Consider the following 18,230-nt stretch of genomic DNA (forward strand, 5'->3'; position numbering starts at 1 on the left):
GAGACATTACTTTGCCAACAAAGGTCCATCTAGTCAAGGCTATGGTTTTTCCTGTGGTCATGTATGGATGTGAGAGTTGGACTGTGAAGAAAGCTGAGTGCCGAAGAATTGATGCTTTTGAACTGTGGTGTTGAAGAAGACTCTTGAGAGTCCCTTGGACTGCAAGGAGATCCAACTAGTCCATTCTAAAGGAGATCAGTCCTGGGTGTTCATTGGAAGGACTGATGCTAAAGCTGAAACTCCAGTACTTTGGCCACCTCATGCGAAGAGTTGACTCATTGGAAAAGACTCTGATGCTGGGAGGGATTGGGGGCAGGAGGAGAGAAGGGGACGACAGAGGATGAGATGGCTGGATGGCATCACTGACTCGATGGACGTGAGTCTGAGTGAACTCTGGGAGATGGTGATGGACAGGGAGGCCTGGGGTGCTGCAATTCATGGGGTCGCAAAGAGTCGGACATGACTGAGCGACTGAACTGAACTGAACTGAAGTATCATTTTTAATTTAAGAAGAGCTATCTACTCTTTGCGGGTGGGGAGGGCGAGTGAATGTTTCTTGGCTTCCAGTTCCTTTCTATTGTTGCTGCTGCTGCTGTTGCTACGTCACTTCAGTCGTGTTCGACTCTGTGCGACCCCGTAGATGGCAGCCCACTAGGCTCCCCCGTCCCTGGGATTCTCCAGGCAAGAACACTGGAGTGGGTTGCCATCTCCTTCTCCAATGCATGGAAGTGAAAAGTGAAAGTGAAGTCGCTCAGTCGTGTCCGACTCTTAAGAGAACCCATGGACTTCAGCACACCAGGCTCCTCCGTCCATGGATTTTCCAGGCAAGAGTACTGGAGTGGGGTGCCATCGCCTTCTCCGACAAACCTTTTCCCCAGAGTCTTTCCTGAGGTCTCGCCTTCTCATCATGGGAACTGGTGCTGGAGCGGGAGATGCAGCTCAAGGCCACACACCTGGAGGCAGATGTCCCTTCACGGTGATGAGATCAAGATGCTGATTTCCAACCTACTTCCTGGTTTACAGCCTGGACTGAAGCCAGAGGGACACTGGCCTGAGAAATGTCAGGTCAGAATTACTCTAAATGGTGATCATGCCCAAACCGTCTGAACTTTGCCCTTTCGGTCTGTGGCTTCCCGAGAAGTATGATTAACCCTAGATTAACCCTTGATTAACAAGATTAAGCCCTGCTCTTGTTCCACAAAGAGCCTTGACATTTGGTGTGTAGGGTTAAATAGAATTTTTAACATTTTCTTTACTAATGGTGCTGGTTTTAAAAATGCATGTGCAGTAAAACTCTGTTTAGAAATCTGAGAATACCTGAGGAGGTATCAAGTCCAAACACTCCAAGGTTCGCGTTCTTGGGGACCTCATCTGAGTGGTAGGAAGGCTGAGGGCCGGGCAAGGTGCCAGGAGAGGGCAGGTTGGCAGAAAGAGCTGCTGCCTGAGTCCCCGGACTGAGCTCTAAGCCAGAGACCTTCACAGCTCACTTCACTCCAGCACTGGGTCCCTTACCTCTAAGGAGACCACACGACCATTGAGGGAAACCTCCAGGGCTCCTAACTGGCTTGTACTGTCAAAGAGTCAGGATGGGGTATGACAATCATGTAAGACCAAGCCTGCTCACACTGCCGAGGCCCCTTACATGCCAGGGCCGTGTCAGTGCCCAAGGCAGAGCCTGGAGTAGGTAGGGGTGGGTCTTCAAGAGCCTGAGGATCGGCCGGGCACCAAGAGCCATTTTCTGTAGTTTCATTGAGTATAATTAACATATAAAACTGTGTGAGTTCAAGGTATACCATGTGATAACTTGATACAAGTATATGTTGTAGAAGGACTGCCACAATAAGGTTGGTCAACACATTCATAACCACAGAATTGTGTGTGTGTGTTGAGAACATGTAAAGTCTGCTCTTTCAAGTATATAATACAACAGCAGTCCCCAACCTTTTTGTCACCAAAAAGGGATTGGTTTTATGGAAGCCAATTTTTCCTTGGACTGGGAGGTGGAATGATTTAATTTTCACCCACCACTCACCTCCTGCTCTGTGACCCAGTTCCTAACAGGCCACAGATGAGCACCACCCATGGCCAGAAGGCTGGGAACCGCTGTGATACAATATTGTTAACTATTGCCACCAAGGCCATTTACTATTCTTCATCTTCATCAGCACCATTTTCATCCAAGTCCCCATTACCTCTCATTGGTAGAGGTTTCTGAACCACCTCCCTTCCTTCACTCTTAATTCCTTTCAATCCATTTTCTACACAATGGTCAGAGGGACCACTCTAAAAACACAAATGCCATGCTCCCTATTTCCCTCAGAATATTGTCCAGATTCCAGGGCCTGACTTTCAAGGATCGTCAAGGTCTGTCCCTTACTGTCCTTCTAGGCAATCTTCTGCTACTCTAATGCCTCCATCACTGAATTCCAGCCACTCTGCCTTTCCACAGCTCAATTGAGCCGAATCTCTACTGTCTCAGGGACCTCCTGTCAGCTTTCTATTTACCTGCCAGGTCCTACTCATCACTCAGGTCACAGCTTGGACAGCACTTCCTCCAGAACACCTCCATGACCTCATGATATGATTTGACTGTTACATGCTCTCAAGGCATCTCATACACACACACCTCTCTTAATTTCACATTCGCCACATCCCTTCCCACCTAGAGTAAAAATCCCATGTGTCTCCATCATTCACTGTCATATTTCCAGTGCTTAGCAGAGTGGTCTAGTGGCTATTCAATAAATATTTGTTGGGTAAACACTTAATTGCTAATGCAAACCAAACCTTGATCACAAGACTAATTTTTCAACAAGATGGAAATGTTCATTTTTAAGTCAAGGGCTTAAAAAGAAGAACCAGGTTTTATTGCCCAGCATGCCTGAGACAGGTATAAAATGTGTTGGTGCTGAATGTAGGGAAGAATAAATGCTGAGTTACAGGCCCTTTAGAAGCTGTAGGCTTGGGGGAGAAAAGTTGACAGATACCCATGTACTGAAAACCTTTTCACTGGCTTTAGATTTCCAGGCCTGAAACGACCTGTGAATTAATAACAAGGCACACACTCCTTCTGCCCCATGGATGCCTCCAAAATGGGGGAAAATGGCAAAAACTCAGATTCAGAGAAGCAAGACGTGCAGTGTGTGCAGCAGACCAAGGCGCCCGGGCAGGGCCTGCAACATGCTGTCTGCTGGCCTCCAGGGTTTAGGAGAGGCTGCCTTCGAACATTTATTATAATGGAGGAGCCACTAGATTATTACATTAAATCATACCAGGAGGAGGAAGATGTTGATCACAGAAGAGGGGCTCTGATCTACACAGGTGACCTTTAAAACCCAGGGCTACCCTGCTGACACAGCTGTGCATGTCTGGCCTAGAACCTGGAGCAGAACGCATCAGTCACTCCAGGAAGCAAGCCATGAAGGAGGAGGGAGGGGAAACTAAAAAAGCAATGGAGTCCCTGAAACCCAGAAGGAAAACTTTTACTTGGCTTGAGCAGGTATTAGAAAATTTATTCAACTAATAAATATTAGTTGAGCTCCTACTATATACCAATAATGCTGTCAAAGAACCCATAAAAGGAAACAAAAATCAATACCCAAATATGTAAAATGGAAGCTGTGATAGGCATTTGGGTGTCAATTTTTATTTCTCTTTTCAAATTCCTTGATAGTACAGTGATCATCATATAATAGATGCATGTTTGTGGTACATACTTGAAAACAAATGCATGGACAATGAGAATATGAAGAGATTTGGCCCAGAGAAGGACAGGGAGAGGTTCCCTGAGAGAGTAATGCTTGAGGTGACCCAGGAGATGAGAATGAGAGAAAATGAGGAGAAAGGGAGAAGGGGCATTCCATCCCCAGGAAAGCAGGCATACAGGCCCTGTAGCAGAAGGGAGCTGAGTGAGTCAGAAGAACCGAGTGGGGGACCCTGAATCCAGAGTGGAGAGAATCTGGTTAAGCTGGGTGAAGTGAGGCTGGGAGGCAGCCAGAGACCAGACCTACAGACCTTCCCAGGTCATGTGAAGTTTTGCCTTCATCCTGAGAGCAATGAGAAGAAATTGGAGGATTTTGAGAAGGTGAGCACCTCCATCAGACCTGAAATGTGGAAAGATCATTCTGGCTGCAGTGACATTAAAAGATCTCCTCCACTTTTGGCATTGTAGTGGAGACTGCCGTGGAGAGCATCTCAGTGAAAATGACTAGCAGAGCTGGATTTTTAAAATGAAGCCATGAACTGTTGACAAAGTACAGAACCCACAGAGGAGGAACACACTCACAGAGCAATGAAGCCAGCTTCTGCCTCTGAGGCACTGGCTCAACCCTAGTTTCTTTAAACTCCTGTGCGGATGGCTGCTCGAGAAAGAAAGGAATGACATCAGTCCTGGAGCCTACATATTGGAGACCCCAGCAATAAGCTGATGTCCCATGTTGCCTCACCTTCCTATAAAGAAGGGTGAGAAATAAATCTACTGCATGGAAAAAAACAGTAAGGAAACTTGGTGTTTGGTAGAGAAGGAAAACGCGCCTCCAGTCCTCACCTGGACTTTGCTTATTTGTGGTTGTGTTTTTTCCAAATTCACGTGCCTCACTTGGATTGTCAAGGAGAAATTTTGACTTAAAGAAGTCTCTGGTTGTTAGTGTCCCCCAAGTAAACCATGGAAAGGAATTTTTATTTTCTTTGGAAAAAAATAAAAACTTTGATTCAAGGCTAAAAATATCTAACAACTAACAAAGTTGAAAGGGAAATAAAGTTAAAAAAAATAATAACAGGGACTTCCCTGGTGGTGCAGTGTTGAAGACTCTACTTTCCAATGCAGGATGTGTGGGTTTGATACCTGGTCAGGGAGCTAGGATCCTACATGCCTCGTGGCCAAAAAATTAAAACAGTTCTAATGAGGTAGATGAACCTAGAGCCTATTATACAAAGTGAAATAAGTCAGAAAGAGAAACATAAATATCATATATTAACGCATACATATGGAATCTAGAAAGACTCTACCAATGAATTTATTTGCAGGGCCGCAGTGGAGAAACAGACATAGAGAACAGGCTTATGCACGCGGGAGCAGGTAGGAAGGAGAGGGTGGGATGTATGGAGAGAATAACATGGAAACTTACACTACCATAAGTAAAACAGCCAATGGGAATTTGCTGTGTGACTCAGGGAACTCAAACAGGAGCTCTGTAACAACCTACGGGAGTGGGATGGGGAGGGAGATGGGAGGGAGGGTCAAGAGGGAGGGGACATATATGTACCTATGGCTGATTCATTTTGATATTTGGCAGAAAACAACACAATTCGGTAAAGTAATGATCCTTCAATTTAAAGAATAAATAAATAAAATCAGGAAAAAAGATAAAGAAAACACAAGCAATATTGCAACAAATTCAATAAAGACTTTTTAAATGGTTTTCATTAAAAAAAAATCTTAAAAAAATAATAATGACAATAAAATGCACAAGGAATCATGGTCACCCAAAACAGAAACAGCAGAATTAGCCTCACAAACACTCTCCCTATTGGAATTTCCAACAAAGAATATCAACTCTCATATTTAATATGTTCAAAATATAGAAAGAATGCTTGAAATATGATCAAGAAACAAAACTTTAAAAATTATATTTGAATAAGAATCCTATGGAATTTCTGAAAATAAATAATATAATGATTAAAATAAAAAATTTCATTCAATGAATCAAACAGTATATTAGATGTTGTTAAAGAGGAAAACTGGTGGGCTGGAAAATAAGTTCAAAGAAATTAACCAGGATGAATCCCTAATACCAAAAAGATAGAAAATATTATGAGACATGGAGAATAAGAAGTCTAACATACATTAGCTGATACTTCAGAGAGATAATAGGATATATGGGGAAAATACAAAACTTGAAAAGAATGATGAATGAGAAATGCTTTAAAATTGGTATTAAAAATACCAAACTCAAGATCCAGGAAAACTAATTTCTAGCTATATAAACAAACTCATTCCAAAGTATAACACTGAGAAATACAGAATATCAATGAAAAAGAGATGATCTTAAAAGCAACTGGAAAAAGAAAAAAAAAAAAAAAGCAACTGGAGAGAAAAGCAACAAATGCCTATAAAGGAACAGCAGCAAGACTGAGAGGGAACCCTTAGAGCAATCAGAGTGGAAAAGAGAACTAGAGGTCTACGTCCAGGGAAACTTCCTCCCCAGTTTCAGAATAAAGTCAGAGACTCTACCAATAAACTTTCTTATGATTAATATAAAAGATTTACCTGAAGTAGAAGAAAAACATATGGAAGATCAAAGATGACAGGAGAAGTGATAAGTTATCTCCACTGTGATAAGAAAACACAGCATGAAATCTGCCACCTTAACTACTTTTCTGTTAAAGTATAGTAGTGTTGATGAACTTTTATTAAATCATATGAATAAATACTGACTGCTTAAAACAATAATAATGTCTAATCTGTGGAATTACCAGAAAAAAAAGGCAAAACTGAAGTATCACACAATTCTAGCATAATATTTAAGAAGGAAGTGATAGTGTCTTTCAAAATCCTTTATTATTCAGAAGGACTGTGAAGATATCAACTTCAGATTTTTATTAAGTTAAATACGTATGATAGAATATCTAACTAGCCACTAGTAGAATTACATATAAAATGTATAACTTTCAAACTATTAAAGGGGAAAAGCAAGCGAGAAAATTGAAGACAATTCAAAAGAAAGAAAGAAAAAAGGACAGAAAAATCAGAGTGTTGGGGAAGACACACATCTAAAATGATACAAATAAGAGTGTTTTGCCTATGTTCTCCTCTAGGAGTTTATAGTTTCTGGTCTTACGTTTAGATCTTTAATCCATTTTGAGTTTATTTTTGTGTATGGTGTTAGAAAGTGGTCTAGTTTCATTCTTTTACAAGTGGTTGACCAGATTTCCCAGCACCACTTGTTAAAGAGATTGTCTTTAATCCATTGTATATTCTTGCCTCCTTTGTCAAAGATAAGGTGTCCATATGTGCGTGGATTTATCTCTGGGCTTTCTATTTTGTTCCATTGATCTATATTTCTGTCTTTGTGCCAGTACCATACTGTCTTGATAACTATGGCTTTGTAGTAGAGCCTGAAGTCAGGTAGGTTGATTCCTCCAGTTCCATTCTTCTTTCTCAAGATCACTTTGGCTATTCAAGGTTTTTTGTATTTCCATACAAATTGTGAAATTATTTGTTCTAGCTTGGTGAAGAATACTGTTGGTAGCTTGATAGGGATTGCATTGAATCTATAAATTGCTTTGGGTAGTATACTCATTTTCACTATATTGATTCTTCCAATCCATGAACATGGTATATTTCTCCATCTATTAGTGTCCTCTTTGATTTCTTTCACCAGTGTTTTATAGTTTTCTATATATAAGTCTTTAGTTTCTTTAGGTAGATATATTCCTAAGTATTTTATTCTTTCTGTTGCAATGGTGAATGGAATTGTTTCCTTAATTTCTCTTTCTGTTTTCTCATTATTAGTGTATAGGAATGCAAGGGATTTCTGTGTGTTGATTTTATATCCTGCAACTTTACTATAGTCATTGATTAGTTCTAGTAATTTTCTGGTGGAGTCTTTAGGGTTTTCTATGTAGAGGATCATGTCATCTGCACATAGTGAGAGTTTTACTTCTTCTTTTCCAATTTGAATTCCTTTTATTTCTTTTTCTGCTCTGATTGCTGTGGCCAAAACTTCCAAAACTATGTTGAATAGTAATGGTGAAAGTGGGCACCCTTGTCTTGTTCCTGACTTTAGAGGAAATGCTTTCAATTTTTCACCATTGAGGATAATGTTTGCTGTGGGTTTGTCATATATAGCTTTTATTATGTTGAGGTATGTTCCTTCTATTCCTGCTTTCTGGAGAGTTTTTATCATAAATGGATGTTGAATTTTGTCAAAGGCTTTCTCTGCATCTATTGAGATAATCATATGGTTTTTATTTTTCAATTTGTTAATGTGGTGTATTACATTGATTGATTTGCGGATATTGAAGAATCCTTGCATCCCTGGGATAAAGCCCACTTGGTCATGGTGTATGATCTTTTTAATGTGTTGTTGGATTCTGATTGCTAGAATTTTGTTAAGGATTTTTGCATCTATGTTCATCAGTGATATTGGCCTGTAGTTTTCTTTTTTTGTGGCATCTTTGTCAGGTTTTGGTATTAGGGTGATGGTGGCCTCATAGAATGAGTTTGGAAGTTTACCTTCCTCTGCAATGTTCTGGAAGAGTTTGAGCAGGATAGGTGTTAGCTCTTCTCTAAATTTTTGGTAGAATTCAGCTGTGAAGCCGTCTGGACCGGGGCTTTTGTTTGCTGGAAGATTTTTGATTACAGTTTCAATTTCCGTGCTTGTGATGGGTCTGTTAAGATTTTCTATTTCTTCCTGGTTGAGTTTTGGAAAGTTGTACTTTTCTAAGAATTTGTCCATTTCTTCCACGTTGTCCATTTTATTGGCATATAATTGTTAATAGTAGTGTCTTATGATCCTTTGTATTTCTGTGTTGTCTGTTGTGATCTCTCCATTTTCGTTTCTAATTTTGTTGATTTGATTTTTCTCCCTTTGTTTCTTGATGAGTCTGGCTAATGGTTTGTCAATTTTATTTATCCTTTCAAAGAACCAGCTTTTGGTTTTGTTGATTTTTGCTATGGTCTCTAATTAACCTTAAAAGCTTCTGCACATCAAAGGAAACTATTAGCAAGGTGAAAAGACAGCCTTCAGAATGGGAGAAAATAATAGCAAATGAAGCAACTGACAAACAACTAATCTCAAAAATATATAAGCAACTCCTACAGCTCAACTCCAGAAAAATAAATGACCCAATCAAAAAATGGCCCAAAGAACTAAATAGACATTTCTCCAAAGAAGACATACAGATGGCTAACAAACACATGAAAAGATGCTCAACATCACTCATTATCAGAGAAATGCAAATCAAAACCACTATGAGGTACCATTTCACACCAGTCAGAATGGCTGCAATCCAAAAGTCTACAAATAATAAATGCTGGAGAGGGTGTGGAGAAAAGGGAACCCTCTTACACTGTTGGTGGGAATGCAAACTAGTACAGCCACTATGGAGAACAGTGTGGAGATTCCTTAAAAAACTGGAAATAGAACTGCCTTATGATCCAGCAATCCCATTGCTAGGCATACACACTGAGGAAACCAGAAGGGAAAGAGACACGTGTACCCCAATGTTCATCGCAGCACTGTTTATAATAGCCAAGACATGGAAGCAACCTAGATGTCCATCAGCAGATGAATGGATAAGAAAGCAGTGGTACATATACACAATGGAGTATTACTCAGCCATTAAAAAGAATACATTTGAATCAGTTCTAATGAGGTGGATGAAACTGGAGCCTATTATACAGAGTGAAGTAAGCCAGAAGGAAAAACATCAATACAGTATACTAATGCATATATATGGAATTTAGAAAGATGGTAACAATAACCCTGTATACGAGACAGCAAAAGAGACACTGATGTATAGAACAGTCTTATGGACTCTGTGGGAGAGGGAGAGGGTGGGAAGATTTGGGAGAATGACATTGAAACATGTATAATATCATGTATGAAACGAGTCGCCAGTCCAGGTTCGATGCACGATACTGGATGCTTGGGGCTAGTGCACTGGGACGACCCAGAGGGATGGTATGGGGAGGGAGGAGGGAGGAGGGTTCAAGATGGGGAACACATGTATACCTGTGGTGGATTCATTTTGATATTTGGCAAAACTAATACAATTATGTAAAGTTTAAAAATAAAATAAAATTTAAAAAATAAAAAATAAAAATAATCTGTAAAAAAATAAGTAAATAAATAAAATTATACAAATAAGTTCAAAACATCAGCAGTCACAATAAAAATGTAATATTGATGAACATCATTGTCAAGTTAATAATAGGTACTACCTTACACTGATTAAAGGCATCTATTTTTTAAATCCAATACATAATATAGATCACCATTTTTATTCAACATTGGTCTAGAATCCTAGCTAAGGCAGTAAGATAAGGAGAAAAAGAATTAGAAAGAGAGAAACAAAGCTTTCTATATTTACAGATACTATAATTGTCTACTTAGCAAATTCAAAGGGCTCAACAGCAAACAGACTCTACGAGGGCACGGATGGAAGCAGCAGGATCACTGGGGTGCGCTAACATGGTGATCCAGGCGTGAGGTGATGAGAGCTGTAAATAGGAAGTTGGTAGTGAAGATGGAAAGATGTGGATGAATTTGAGAGACATTTAAGAGGGGTTAAAGTTTGGGACTTGATTGTAGATTATATGGGGGAGAAGTCCCACAAAACAAGAACTGTCAAAAAATCCCATTTGTCCACCTCAAACAACATGCTGAGCTACTGGTCAGTGAGAAGAAGGGACGTCATGAGATAGGTTCTGGCTATGCTGACTTTGGTTGCCTTTTAAATACAAAATATATCAAGTAAACTATCAGATACACAGATCTAGAACTTGGTGAGGAGGTCAAGCTGGATTTCTGTGTGATCTGCACAGACTCTATAGCTGAAGAAATAGGTTTGAATTCAATCACCTAGGGAGAGGGAGTTGAGTTAAAGGAAGACTGGGCCAAAATGAGCACTGAGGACCTCCAAAGGGTCTGAGAAATATAAGTGATACAAAAGAGTTCTATGCTATAAACATCAAGGGGAGAAAGGAAGAGAGAGAGGTTAGCAATATAAAAGGCTGTAGCTCATGCTACCTGGGATATTCTGAACTGTTGACTTAAGAATGTTACCATCTACGGCTTGTTCACAAAATACATTTGATTGTGGACAAGCTCTTCATTTTATCACCCCTAAGGTACCCAAGACTGGCAGCTCTGCCCTCCCTCCAGAATGCCTATCTGGTAGGAAATCAGGAAATAACAATTAATGATACTATTTAGCTTAGCAAACTGTGATTTGGAAAAATGTTCTTCTGAGGACAATTTCACCTGTAGACAAGAATGCATATCAGCATAGTGCACTCGGATGCTCAAATCAAGTGACTGACACTATCTGCAGCCTAAGGTAATACGGGTCTCTAGACCCTTGTATTAACAGATCATTGAGCGGTGACTATATATTTTTAAAAACCTGTCCAAAACTCCAACCAATAATTCATGGTTGCTAAAACATATATGGCATTAAAAAAATAGTAAATGTTGTGATTGTAGAACAATAACACTTAGCAGAGATGATATACGGAAACAAACAAATCTGAAGGGATTCCTCAAAGTGAGGTCGTATAGGCTGTGTGTTCCCTCACCCAATCAAATATGGGTAGTTTATGTCTTTGAATCTTATAGGAGGTAACCAAAAAGCGTTGTGGGGGTTTATGAAACACACGTGTTTCAATTTTAAATATGGAATTACTATAATCTAAGACACAAATGCTTTGTAGAACTATAAGCACTCTACTGGTACTCAGAGTCCTTTACGCCTATCCTGGGTTGTGTAATTAACTCAGGGATTAGCAATTCTGTCACTTTCCACGGAGCTGCCCATCTCAGCTGGCACTGGACAGTCGCAGCTCCCTCTACAGCTAGCTCTACACTCAGGCTCAGTGCCCCCCTCAGCATTAGACCAGGCAGCTGCCCCCAACCCACTTACAAGGCTCAGGACACAAGTGCAACGGCAGGGCACTCTCCCCCCAGTGTGAGCTCGCCACCCCATGCAAGCACCTGCAGTTAACGCCTTTTGAGGGCTTCATAAGACGCTTAGAATGAACTTTGCGAAGTAGGTTCTGCTTCTCCCTTCAGATTCATCTTTCTCCTAATCTCCCCTGTGCTCCCAATGCTTCAGCCACACTAGTCTTGCCTGTCTGTGCCCATGAGAATATTCAATTGTGTCTGACATTTTGCTCTCATGTGGACTGCAGCCTGCCAGGCACCTCTGTCCATGAAGTTTTCCAGGCAAGAATATTGGAGTGGCTTGCCATTTCCTACTCCAGAGGACCTACCCCACCCAGGGATCAAACCCATGTCTCCTGAATCTCCTGCATAGGCAGGCAGATTCTTTACCACGACATCACCTGGAAGTCCAAGTCTTCTCTAAGTTTCTGGAAAAAAAGGACAACTCTTTGAAATGCTTTCTCATCCAAGCTCACTTGCTCAGACTCTCCCTCCCTTAAGGATTCTTCCTTCCATCCCTGTGTGGCTGGACTATCCTCATCCTTCACATCTCAGTGTAAATGTCGCTTCATCAGAATCCTCACAATAGCACTGGGAAGTAATCCCAATTTTAGATGAGGAGACTAAGTCACAGAGCTTAGGCCACTGGCCCACAATATACAAGCAGTTATTGGAATCATTAACTGCACTGCTGGGCCACCTATCTCAACTACTTATTTAATTCCCTTACCAGCATTTATCATGGTTTGCAGTGACTTGATGTTTATTTTTTTTTTTTATTTTTTATCTCCCATGGTATTATACAAGGGAAGCATGGGGGCAGGGCTACATCTGTCTTGTTTACCACAGTATCCTAGCACAGAACTTCCAAGTAGTAAGACTCAAAAATGTTTACTGAATGAATGAAAAATAGAACTGAATTGAATGAATGTCTTTGCACCTGGCTGTGTTAGGCGAGTAGATCTGAGACACAGAGGAACTGGTTTGGAGATCTGAAGGAAAGTGATCTTATGTACCCCATAATTAAGTCCTTTTTAGCTTCCCATCCATCCCAAAGACACAATAAGAAACAACTGAGTAAGGTATTGGGTTGGCCAAAATTTTGTTCCAGTTTTTCCATACAATCTTACTATTATTCAGTACTTCCTATTAAGGAAACAAGTTCTACTTGGGGTGATGCCTGCGTTAAGTGGATTTGAAAGAGATCATAGAGTACATTGAGCCCTTTGACTCAGATCAGCATCCCCAACAATTAGGTGAGCCTGGTGAATTTCACCCCTCTGGCAAACTAGACCCTTTCTTATACTGCATGCTCATATTTAGGTCCAAGGGATTTGCAAGCACATTTCACAAACCTACATATTTATCAGTAAATTGATCTACCACCCAAGTCATTCTCTGAGGAACTGTCAACCTTAGCATTTGACAGAAACAATTATTTTTGTGCAAAGGCAAAGATTCTGTCAGCAAGCTGACTCCTAGACTTCTAATGAGGAGTTAACAGAAAAAGGAAATCTTTTACCGCTTCAACCTGAAAGAATGAATATGTGTGTCCTCATGGCTTTTTCCCTTGACTATCGATAGCATCTTGTTCTGCAAAATTAAACCATTTCAAGGGACAATGGAAGCAAATAAGACCAGTGTTTTACCCTATGCTGTAACCAGAGTGTGAGATCGGAAACAAATAGGAAGCAAATGGCTCAGCCTCTGAGGGAGGGTGGGGGAAAGGCAGTCCAGGAGTATGCCCTGGCAAAGAGCAACCCGCAATAATTCCCATGCAGATGCCTGGAAATCAGTCAAAGCCTGATCCCTCTGCCCACAGTGGCCTCCTGGCTGGGTACTAGGAAAGAGGCTAAACTCTAGGAGAGGCGTGGCTGATTCACCAAAGATCTCCTAAATGCGAAATACCTTGCTCCTGATCAGTTTTCAGTTTCCCGGACCTCACAGTAATGGTTGGTACTACTGACATGCCCTCCTGGAAATGTTCCCTTTCCTGGCTCCTCCCTGTAATGCCAATTCTTCCTGTTTCCTTTCCTCATCTTCCTTCCCCAGGACTCTCCCCTCATCATCCTTTCAATAGGCTAATCTCCTGCATTTCATTCTGAGTTTTATAGCATTGCTCACCTTGTGCTACAGCTTCAAATGCCTCTTTCTACCAAAGGAGACCAATTTCTACCAAAACCGTATCTCCATTCTCCACTCCCCTGAACTCCAAATCTGAATCTAACAGCCTGCTGTGCATTTCCATCTGGCCATGTCAGTGAATACCACCAGTTTCACATGTCCCAAACACATCGTCTTCTCCCCCAAACCTCCTCCTCCCTTCACTCATCATGCTGATGAGCAAAACCTGATAAAACGGACTAAAGTGCAGTGTCAGATCAGCTGATGGTCCCCCTCCATCAATTTCACTCACACGTTCAATCAGTTTGGGCAACCCTGCCATCTGTAAACCCTGACCTTCCTGCTTCCCTTCTTCTCCAGCCTCGCTGTGACTGTCTCAGCTCAAGTCTTCTCACCTGGGTTATTACAGTAGCTTTATTATTGAGCGCCTGCCTCCCCTCCTCCCCTAACCTTGTGCTGTGTTGTGCTTAGTCGTTCAGTCTTGTCTGACTTTTTGCAACCCCGTGGACTGTAGCCCGCCAGGCTCCTCTGTCCATTGGGATTGTCCAGGCAAGAATACTGGAGTGTGTTGCCATGCCCTCCTCCAGGGGATCTTCCCAAGCCAGGTATCGAACGCAGGTCTCCCACATTGCAGGCAGATTCTTTACTGTCTGAGACACAGGACACCAGGGAAGCCCTCGTACTAACCTTACTTCTGCACTAATCTTTCTAAAACATTCATCTAATCATGTTAACCCCCTGCTTTAGAATTGTGATGGCTCCTCATTGCCATAAACAGCAGTTTCCAAAACTCTTCCTATGAGAAAAAATGTTTAAGTATGATTTACATGCCTGTTATATATAAATTATATCCACCTACTATTCTAAGTCAAATGTTATAAAGTTTAACTTCTTCATCTTAGGACAAAATTAAGAAACTTTACTATTTCCATCTGATCCCAGGGGATGAGTCTGTACCCTCCCACCCCGGGGTAGCACCCTGCGCTCTGAAACTTTACTATTTCCATCTGATCCCAGGGGATGAGTCTGTACCCTCCCACCCCGGGGTAGCACCCTGCGCTCTGAGGAGAGCAGCATCTACGCCAATATCCCCAAGCACAGAAGGTGACGTCAGACTCCTTGGTCTAACTTTCAAGGTGTTTCACGATCTAGCTTCAACACCTCACTTCAAACACAACCTCCCTCCTCCACCACTGCAGCTTCACCCACTAGCTGTGGTTCCACGAAAGTGCTGTTCATTGGTGGGCACAGGATAAAATAAAGAACTGAGACTTTGATGTCAGATCCCTCCCTGCCAATATCTAACTGCGTGACCTAGAGTCACTTTCTGTGCCTCTCTGGGCTTCAATTTCCCTTTCTGTAAAATGAATATAAAATTAATATCATAATACTGATATTGTGCAGGACTGTCATGAGTATTCAGTGAGGTACAGTGAAGAATGATACAGGGCCATACACAAAGGAGAGGCATTATCAAGGGTCCTCAGACTAAGTTCTATATCATATGTTGTTCCTTCTACTTGGAATTTTTGATTCTCCTTTCTTCCATGAGCAGAATTCATGAATACCTTTCAATGTCTAGTTTAAAAGATCACTTCCCCTGAGAAGAAAGACAGATCCTCCTGAGGCGGAATCTGTCATTCAAACCTGTCTGCCCCCAAGAGCCATTTGCAAGCTTCTGCTGAATCATATCTCATTGCTTATTCTAGGCATGCTGGCATTTGACTGATGGCATGCATGTCTGTCTCACCCACTAAACTGCCACTACATGAGGAAGTCTGACATTAATTTAAGAATTCCCCACACTTAACAAAGTCCTTAGCACACAATAGGTGCTCAATAAAAGTTTATCAATATCTCCATATACAAAGGAGAAAGAAAGCTGTTTTAAATTGGAGAAGGAAATGGCAACCCACTCCAGTGTTCTTGCCTGGAGAATCCCAGGGACGGGGGAGCCTGGTGGGCTGCCGTCTCTGGGGTCGCACAGAGTCGGACGTGACTGAAAAGCATGTATACATGCAATTTCATGTTATAATAAGGAGAATTTACTTAATGATTTTCAAAGTGCTTTCACATATGTTTGTAAGAAACAGGCTGTTACCTCCCCTCTGCCCTGTAGAAACTCATTAAATAGATAATAAATTAAAGAAAAGTAACCGCTTGATGATATCTGTTTGATGACAGTTCTCTCCGTTCTGATCTGATGCCAAGTTAATGTCATCATAAAATAATTCCATTAACTGCAATTGTGAAGTTTACTGAGCCATTACTGTCGTCAAAAAGTGAAATTATATTCAAAGCTGAAAACCAAGGCTCACCCAGGAAAAAATGGCATTAATATGCAAACAAATTACATGCAAGAGAAACAGGAATAGCAATATGACCAGCATGCCGACCCATCCTCAACATAAACAGATGATTACATTTTAATATTTATTCATATGTGAACAATGAAAGCAAATCACAGCAGCAGGTACCTTCAAGTTAAATTCACATGTGTTTAACAAAGCAGAGGCTTATGTATTCTCTCTGACTGCAGGCTACACTGGGCATGCCTGAGCTTTATGCGCACAGCCTTGCTGCCTAACATATTCATGGCCTGGAGGATAGGCTAGTATATAATATTTACATAAGAAGAAATTGAACTGGTGGAAAGATGAGGTGGAGGCGGGGGAGGGGAGGGGGAGGCCAGGACAGGAAGAATAAAGCAAGATGCAAAATAAACAGGCAAAAGCGGGCATCAGGGAGCATGGGGTCATCTGCTGCTGCAGGCAACTAGAGGAAGGGCAAGGACGCCACACAGCCAGGCTGGCGGGCGTCTGCTCGAGGTGAGAGCCGCGCTCCTCCCAGCCTGTGTTAGTGGAGCAGCAGCCCCGGTGCAGACGAACAGCACGGTGCCTGCCACGGCCAGCCTGGCCAGCCTTCCCAGGACGGGGAGGGCTGGGGAGCAGGGAGACCCCTGGAGACCCTGCTGCTCCCGTGAGGATGCTCAGTGCACTCCTCTATCCCTGACTTGTTTCCAAAGTATGTGAGCTTGGCTGGGCCGGCCCCACGACAGCTTTTCTTCATTCTTAGGAGATCGTGCAGACAAAGCCAGGGTAGCAGGGGCAGCTTCACCATGCTGGGGGGGACAACCTTCCTGAAAACTCCTGGTCCAAGTCATCACTGTCTTCACTGAAGCCCTACTGTGCTTAGGGGTGGATGATAGCACTTATACCCACACAGCCTTGCGCCTCTCAGCAGCCCCAGCAGCTAACAGCAGCTGACCCTTCCAGCCAGAGCTGCTCCCTTTCAGGACAGCTCCTCCTGGCCAGCCCCACTCACACTTGCATGGTCCAGTTCCAGTTCTTGAATCTGCTTATTCAGATGAGGTGGAATGTGAAGCTTGCCCTACTGATTCTTGGCTGTGTGACCTTTGAGCTTGAACTGAGCCTCAGCTTCCTCATTTGTGAAAGGGGGATAGATGTGCTGCACCATTTCTTACTGAAGCAGTACCTCTTATGTGGGGCTTCCCAGGTGGCACTAGTGGTAAAGAACCCACCTGCCAACGCAGGAGGCACAAGAGACATGGGTTTGATCCCTGAGTCAGGAAGATCCCCTGGGAGAGAGCATGGCAACCCACTCCAGTATTCTTGCCTGGAGAATCCCATGGACAGAGGAGCCTGGCAAGCTACAGTCCCTGGGGTCGCCAAGAGCCGGACATGACTGAGCAACTGAACATACCTACTATGTGCTGGGTGCTGTTCGCAGTGCTTGAGAACAAAATAGTGCTTAGAACAAAATAATCAGACTCATGGAGCTGACGCTCTAGCAGGGAGAGGGCTAGGATGTCATAACTTATAACATGTGATCGGTTCCACGAGGAGGAAAACTGACAAAAAGCAGAGTGAACAGGAGGGCAATCAAGAGTGCCAGGGGCAGTGGGTACCGTCATACACAGGGGAGCTGTAAGAGAGGTCAGGGGGTGAGCAAGTGGGCGTCTGGGAAGGGTGCGAACGCCCTGCAGTGGGAGGCTGAGGCACAGCAGGGGGGCCTGCGAGGCAGGCACGGAGTGAGAGAGGAGATGAGGTCAGGAGATGAGCACATGTGTGAAGGCTGATGGAAGTAACGGGTGACGTGCACCAAGCAGGGAATCAGAGCTGGGGGTACTTGCTATGCAACAAGCACTGTCCAGCTCCCAGACGCCCATTAGTTCATCCATTTGCACAACCACCCTGAAAGGCTTGTTGCTTGTTCAATACATGCCTGTTTTATACACAAGGAAACTGAGCTTCGGGCAGATTAAGTAATCTGTCCAAAGTCATAAACCTTAGTAATCGGTAGTGGTAGGACTCAAATGCAGAATCCAAACCCAAGCAGCCTAGCTCCAGAGATGGTGCCTTTAAGCCCAGAGCTGACTGCCTCCCCAGCCAAGGGTGTGGATGAGCGTGGTGAAGGAGG

At 42.6% G+C, this 18,230-nt stretch overlaps 1 protein-coding gene across 4 annotated transcripts in view; it reads right to left on the reverse strand.

Moving 5' to 3' along the window:
* The window catches only part of DOCK2 (dedicator of cytokinesis 2), a 458,684-nt gene that overhangs the window by 352,053 nt on the left and 88,401 nt on the right, over nucleotides 1-18,230 (reverse strand). The window contains exon 1 of one of the 4 annotated variants that reach the window (XM_086362250.1): nucleotides 13,575-13,593. The exons of the other annotated variants lie outside the window; for them this stretch is intronic. The gene's annotated coding sequence lies outside the window, so the exon portion shown is untranslated. Of the gene's footprint in view, nucleotides 1-13,574; nucleotides 13,594-18,230 lie in introns of those variants that run through there. 4 annotated transcript variants of the gene reach the window in all.

This window comes from Bos grunniens, chromosome 20 (genome assembly GCF_055505025.1).
Source record: "Bos grunniens cultivar Pamir isolate PY7600 chromosome 20, Bosgru_T2T1.0, whole genome shotgun sequence".
NCBI lineage: Eukaryota > Metazoa > Chordata > Mammalia > Artiodactyla > Bovidae > Bos > Bos grunniens.